The sequence below is a fragment of the Myotis lucifugus genome, unplaced genomic scaffold (genome assembly GCF_000147115.1).
Source record: "Myotis lucifugus unplaced genomic scaffold, Myoluc2.0 scaffold_7, whole genome shotgun sequence".
Classification (NCBI taxonomy): Eukaryota; Metazoa; Chordata; class Mammalia; order Chiroptera; family Vespertilionidae; genus Myotis; species Myotis lucifugus.
The window spans coordinates 2,103,495-2,111,120 of record NW_005871055.1 but is presented as its reverse complement, the minus strand read 5'-3'; the positions used below and the strand labels follow the sequence as shown (position 1 = coordinate 2,111,120).

Genomic DNA, 7,626 nt, shown 5'->3' with positions numbered 1-7,626 from the left:
TGCCAGCCTGATCACTCCCTAACCACTCCCCTGCCAGCCTGGTTGCCCCTAACTGCCCTACCCTGCCGGCCTGGTCACCCCCAACTGCCCTCCTCTGCAGGCCTGGTCTCCCCCAACTGCCCTCCCCTGCAGGCCTGGTCCCTCCCAACTGCCCCCTCCTGCTGGCCTGATCGCCTACAACTGCCCTCCCCTGCCGGCTATCTTGTGTCCACATGGAGGCAACCATCTTTGACCACATGGGGGCAGCCATCTTGTGTGTTGGAGTGATGGTCAATTTGCATATTACTCTTTTATTAGATGGGATTAGCCAATATTTCTCTACTGCAATCTTTGTGTCTAGTGTTTGGCTCTGCTAGTGTCCGGTGAACAAACTCTTGCTGTTCCTGTAACACAAATGGAAATTCTGTTGGGACTTAGCCCTGAGTCGGTTTTCTGCCTGCAGTTCAGCAACCCCTGGCTGGTAGTGGTCGCTCCAGATTCTGTGTGAGCAGCTTCCTGGACTGATTGCTCCAGGAACAGATCTACAGTGCTCACCATTGACTGGGCATGGCTGACCAACAGTGCTTTCATTTTGCAGTGAGAGAAAGTGGGTACTTGGTGTAGAAGACATCTACTGGTAAGTAGCCTTGTAGGTAAAGATCCCAGGGACACTCCCCTGTTACTTTTGGTTGGGTCCTTGAGGAATTCATTTACTTGGTTTGAGGGTCCCCTATCAGTTGCATTAGGAAAAGGATCCTGAGAGGTTGCAATTAGCAACTAGGATTGATTACTGGAATTATATTGGTTATTTGTTGAGTCTGTGTCTCAACTCAGGTGTGGAATTTTGTTTGTAACTTGAAACTGGTTATGAATTTAGTCTAGAGCTGGCAAATTAAATCTGAAAGTATAGTTTGGGGGGGAAATGTATGAATGTGCGTGAGTGAGATATGTTGTTGTCGATGTTATTTGTTTTACAGCATACAAAGCTTTGGTCATCCAAGCAGAATCTTAAATTAGTTCATTTACCAGAAACATAATCTGGATCCAGTTTTCCTCTGAGTCTTGAATTGTGCCTGGAACACAAAGGCTAGAGATTTAAAATGACAACTATGAGATCTCTATTTATGCTTATCTGTATGTTGATGTATGTCTATGTACTAGTATGTACAGTCTAGATGTAGCATATTTCTACCATTGAATCCTAATTTGTAATATTAAATTGGTTTAAAAAAATAAGGGCTTATATAAGAATGCTCAAAAATAGAACAGGTTTCCTGGTGGTGTGGCTCAGTGGTTGAGTGATTACCCAGGAACCAGGAGGTTCAATTCCCATCAGGACACATGCTCAGGTTATGGGCTTCATCCCTAGTAGGGGGCATTCAGGAGACAGCCCTTCAATGATGTTTCTCTATCAATGATGTTTCTATCTCTCTCCCCTTTTCCCTTCCTCTCTCTTAAATCAATAAAAAAATTACTCATTTGAGTTATAAAACATTAAAAAAAATAGAACAGGCTGTGCTCACTTTGGCAGCACATATACTAAAATTAGATTGATACAGAGAAGATTGATACAAAGATGACATGCAAATTCATGAAGCATTCCATATTAAAAAACAAAATAGAACAGGCTAACTGAAATGCTTTTCAGAATCACATGATTTGGGAAAATATTTGAAACTACTGGCCCGGTGCACAAAATTTGTGCACATTAAAAGGGGATTAATTAGAGGAAATATTTTAATATTGCTATTTGCCCTTTCTCTATAATAGAAGTGTCAGAGATGAAAGGAAATTAGTAAAATGTATATGAAAATCTTCCTCCTGTCAGAGTCTGGGGCTCACCATGGGACCCAGAGTCCCACCCACCCACATGTGCCTCAAAATCACGCGAGACCCAGACTCGGCAGGCCCCCCCCCCCAATTGGGCTAGATTTAGACCCAGCCAGTCCCACCCTTGTCAAGCCCCGCTGGGCAAGGGCATAGCCTCAGGTCCCCTGGCCTGGTGCTGGGGCGGGAGGTGCAGGCTGAGGTCCCCCAGCCCGGGCTGGGGCAGGGGGCATGCCTTGAGGTCTCCTGTCAAGCCCCGCTGGGTGGGGGGCGCAGCCTCAGGTCCCCCAACAAGCTCCAATGGTAGGGGGGGCACAGCCTCAGGTCCCCCGTCAAGCCCTGCTGGGTGGGGGGTGTGGCCTTATATCCCCTGGCCCAGGGCGAGGGGAGAAGCCTGAAGTCCCCTGGCCCAGCACTGGGGCGGGGGGACACCTTGAGGTCCCTCGTCAAGCCCTGCCGGGTGGGGGCGCAACCTCAGGTCCTCTGTCAAGCCCTGCCAGACGGGGGGGGAGGTGTGGCCTCAAGTCCCCTGGCCTGGAGCTGGGGCAGGGGGTGTGGCCTCAGGTCCCCCAGCCCGGTGCTGGGGCAGGAGGCGTGGCCTGAGGTCCCCTGTCAAGCCCCATGGGGGGAAGGAGGGGCGCAGCCTCAGGTCCCTGCAGATTACTCGTTAAGGCTCATAACGAGAAGTAGGGCTCCGCTGTGGGTGCAGCCATCTTGTGTTACGGAAACCCTGCCTCCGCTGTGGGCGCTGCCCTCTTTGTGGCAGAGTGATGGTCAATTTGCATATACCCTCTTTATTACATAGGATTAAAGCTGGTTCTGAGTTTAGTTTGGTTAAATAGTCATATCTTTAGACTCATAAGCATTAAATAATACTTTGATTTTTTCTGAGTTTATTAGTCAAGTAAGTTCATGCTATCTCTTTTGCAAAATTTGTCAGCAAGAGAAATAACTTGGTATAGTAAAATTTATATAGAACTAACTTAACTGTTAGGAGAAAATAAATTAAATTAATATAAATGGAATAAAAGGTTTCTTTTAACTCTTTAGCAATAATTATATTGTATGAATACTTAACTGATTTTTTTAGAACACCATTGACAAATTCAAGCAATGTATATAAATTCTGTGTACACATTACAATGTTTATTTTTTTATTGTTTAAAGTATTACATATGTCTCTTTATTTCCCCATCTACTCCTCCCTGGCCACTCCCCCTCCTCCTAGGACAGTGATGGTGAACCTATGACACGCGTGTCAGAGGTGACACGTGAACTCATTTTTTTGGTTGATTTTTCTTTGTTAAATGGCATTTAAATATATAAAATAAATAGCAAAAATATAAGTCTTTGTTTTACTATGGTTGCAAATATCAAAAAATTTCTATATGTGACACGGCACCAGAGTTAAGTTAGGGTTTTTCAAAATGCTGACATGCCGAGCTCAAAAGGTTCGCCATCGCTGTCCTAGGATATATGCCCCCACCGCCCCAGTGTCTGTGTCTATTAGTTATGCTTATATGCATGCATACAGGGCCTTTGGTTGATCTCTTACCTCTGCCTTCCCTCTGAGGTTTGACAGTCTGTTTGATGCTTTTCTGTCTCTGGATCTATTTTTGTTCATCAGTTTATGTTGTTCATTATAGTCCACAAATGAGTGAGATCATGTGACATTTATCTTTCTCCAACTGGCTTATTTCGCTTAGCATAATGCTCTCCATGTCCATCGGTGCTGTTGTGAATCGTATGAGTTATTTCTTTTTTTTACAGCAGCGTAGTATAAATCTCTTTGTTAACTTGAAACTTTAGAATTTTACTACATTAAGTGAAATGATAGAAAATTGAATATCTAGATATTTCTAAATAACATGAAGTACTGAAACGTTAATTGCTAGAAAAGTCTAAGTTTACCTACTTTTGAACTACTATTACAGAGAAACTAAAAAATAAATTTAGATCTATTAATGAAAATGTTTGTTTGTTTGTTTTTTAAAAATATGTTTTATTGATTTTTTACAGAGAGGAAGGGAGAGGGATAAAGAGTTAGAAACATCGATGAGAGAGAAACATCAATCAGCTGCCTCCTGCACACCCCTACTGGGGATGTGCCCGCAACCAAGGTACATGCCCTTGACCGGAATCAAACCTGGGACCTTTCAGTCCGCAGGCCGATGCTCTATCCACTGAGCCAAACCAGTTAGGGCATCATCTTTAGGACTAAAAACAGGGATCCCGTGGGAAAAGTAAATATTATGGTAGCGTAGAGTTTTCATGGTAAATCTGGAACTAAAGAATATTTTCAATTGAATGTAACACAGTTTCATTCCTTGAATCCTGTACTACACCAAGCAAGTTTTCTTTTCTTTCATCACTTGTGCTTTTGGAATATGTCTAAGAAGGCTTTCTCTAACTTTAGGATATGAAGATTTATTTCTATGTTTTCTTCTCTAAACGTTTTATAGTTTTACATTTATATTTATGATTCATTTTAAATTAATTTTTGTATATGGTGCTAGTCAGTTGCTGAAAATACTATTCTTTCCCCTATTGAATGGTCTTGGCACCCTTGTGAAAATTCAAATAACCATAAAAATAAAGGCTTATTTCTGTAATCTCAATTCTATTCCATAATTTTTGTCTCTGCATATCCCAGCACCACACCGTCTTCATCTTGTTTACTGCAGCTTTGTAAGTTTTGAAATCAGGACATGTGAATCCTTTAACTTGATTATTCTATTTTAAGATTACTTTGGCTACTCTTTCTCTTGTTATTTTAAATATATTTTTATTGATTTCAGAGAGCAAGGGAGAGAGAGACAGAAACATCAATGATGAGAGAAAATCATTGATTGGCTGCCTTCTGCATGCCCCCCACTGGGGATCACCCAGGCATGTGCCCCTGACTGGAATTGAACCCAGTACCCTCCAGTCTGCAGGCCAATGTTCTATCCACTGAGCCAAACCAGCTAGAGTGTGGCTACTCTTAATTACTTACATTTCCATATGAATTTTAGAATCAGCTAGAAATTTGATAATGATTGTGTTGAATCTAATTCAATTTGGTGAACATTTCTGTTTTAACGGTGAGTTGTCCAATCCATGAATATAGAAGATATCCTTTATTTATTTAAGTATTCTTTAATTTCTTTCAACTATAATTTGTAATTTTGGGGGTACATAAATATATAAAGACATAAATAAATTAAATTTTAAAACCCTGCTGTACATTGCAGCCAGTGATCTTTATAAAATGCAAATTTAATTATGTCTTTTCACTGATTAATGCTTTTAAATACATATATTTTTATTGGTTTCAAAGAGGAAGGGGGAGAGAGAGAGAGATAGAAACATCAATGATGAAAGGGAATCATTGATCAGCTGCCTCCTGCGTGCCCCCTACCAGGGATCAAGCCTGCAACCTAGGCATGTGCCCTGACCAGGAATTGAACTGTGACCTACTGGTTCATGGGTCAACGCTCAACCACTAAGCCACACTGGCCAAGCAATGATTAACACTTTTAATTGCCTGTCCATGGCCTTCAGATAAAAGTCCAATTTCCTTAACATGGCTTATAAGTTCCTTAATGCATTGTCACTGCTTGCTTTTCTGGCCCATCTTTGTACCTCTGTCTCATCTTCACACTTTGTACTCCAATCATGTAAACTACTTTTAGAACCTTGAAAATGCCCTTCCTCTTCCTCCCCTCCAGACCTTTACATGTCCCTTGTCCTGTAACCCTCTTCTCTTTTATATTTTATTAGAGGCCCAGAGGTCCCTCAGCCCGGCCTGCCCCCTCTCACAGTCTGGAAGCCCTCAGGGGATGTCCTACTGATGGCTTAGGCCCGCTCCCTATGGGAGGTGAGGGGAAGGTGCTGTCCCCATCACTCTGCTGCTGCTGCCACTGCCAGCCGCCGGGCTGCTGGCCGCGTGGCTGCCAGCCCTCCTCTGCCCTAGCAGCCACTGCAGCTTTGTCTGGAAGGATGTCCAGTCTATCTGGTCTAATTAGCATATTACCCTTTTATTAGTATAGATAATTTACCTCATGGCCCAGCAAATTCTGGCTCACTCTTCAGTTCCCAGATTAGACATCATTTTCTCCAGGAAGCCCTCCCTGACCCTGACATCTGGGCGGTGCTTGTTGGATGAGCTCTCATGGTCTCCAGGGCTTTTACTGGCAATGTGTGTATTACTACTTGCCTGTCACTTGTCTGTATCCTCACTAGATTGTATGAGAGCAGGGGTCTGCCTTTTTCACTATGTTTTCGCTGGTACCCTGCTATCAGGAACATAACATGATCTGGAAAGACATTTCTAATCCTGTTTTATTATTCCCAAATCTTTGTAATTTCCTCACTTCTATATATAATTATCATGATTTCCCCACATTCCAGTCTAAAAATATTGGGATTATCTGTGATGTTTCTTTTTGCTTTATCACTAAATTGCAGTTAGTTATCCAACTAAATTGAATTTTTCTCTGTATTTTATCTCACATTATTCTTTGACTCCACATTTCATCATTGAAAATGATAGAATTAGAAATTACCTTAAAAATCAACCAACCTGTTTTGCTAGTTTCATTTCTACAGCATTCTTCATAAATGATCATTAATATTCTGCTTGAATATCAGCAGTGACAGAAATTTTATTTATTTATTTAATATGTATATTTTTTATTGATTTCAGAGAGGAAGGGAGAGGGAGAGAGATAGAAACATCAATGATGAGAGAGAATCTTTGATCGGCTGCCTCCTGCAAGCCCATCATTGGGGACTGAGCCTGCAACTTAGGCATGTGCCCTGACCGGGAATCAAACCATGACCTCCTGGTTCATAGGTTGATGCTCAACCACTGAGCCAGGTCAGCCTGGCAGAATATTTATTATCTCACTCTTTTAAATCTGTTTCACCGTGCTCAGATTAATAAAGGCAAAAAACTAAGATTTTTCTAAGTTAAAGAAGAAGATGGAGTCTAGGATTTAGGATACCACTACACATGCCACCAATCCTCCTGCCTATTTGTCATCTATTTTACATAAGGAATACAGCATTTCCTTCCTTATCTATGGTTTTGCTTTTCGCAGTTTTATTTATCCACAGTCTGTAAATGTTACATGAAAAATTCTAGAAATAAACAGTTCATAAGTTTTAAATTGTGTGCTGTTCTGAGTAGTGTGATCATGCTCCACCTGGGATGTGAATCATCCCTTTGTCCAGTGTATCCACGTGTATATGCTACCCATCTTAGTCACTTCATAGCTTTCTCAATGATCAGATTGACTGTCATTGTATCCTAGTGCTTAAATTCAAGTAATCCCCATTTTACTTAGTAATGGCCCCCAAAAGCAAGAGTAGTGGTGCTGAAAATTCAGAAATGATAAAAAGAAGCCATAAAGTGCCTCCTTTAAGTGAAAAGGTGTGTATGTCTAGGAAAAAACATAGTATGTATAGGGTTTGGGATTGTCCTTGGTTTCAGGCATCCACTGGGGGTCTTAGAACATATCCCCTGAAGATAAGGCTGGGACTACTATACTGTCAATGTCATCTACTAAACAATTGTGCAGATATTAGCCATACCATCTAGTGAAAAAATTCAGGGTCAGCAAAAGATTTTCATGACAAAACTGCATCTGATAATGTTTTTCAATTTGGAGGACTTCCTCTGGTCTTTTAAGCAACAGAATTGTAAGCTATAAATGTAAATAAGTACATGATAATACTGGTAGGCTATATGTGATAATTCAGAAATTGAGGTCATGTCCTAGTTGGAGGCACAAGAGCCCATAATGAAGTAAAATATTTGTATTTTGGCAATGAAAC

The 7,626-nt window shown here is 41.4% G+C and overlaps 1 pseudogene; it reads left to right on the top strand.

The window, feature by feature from the left end:
• The first annotated feature begins 1,494 nt into the window (after window positions 1–1,494).
• On the top strand, window positions 1,495–1,590 carry LOC111824679 (annotated as a pseudogene).
• Window positions 1,591–7,626: the final 6,036 nt, after the last annotated feature.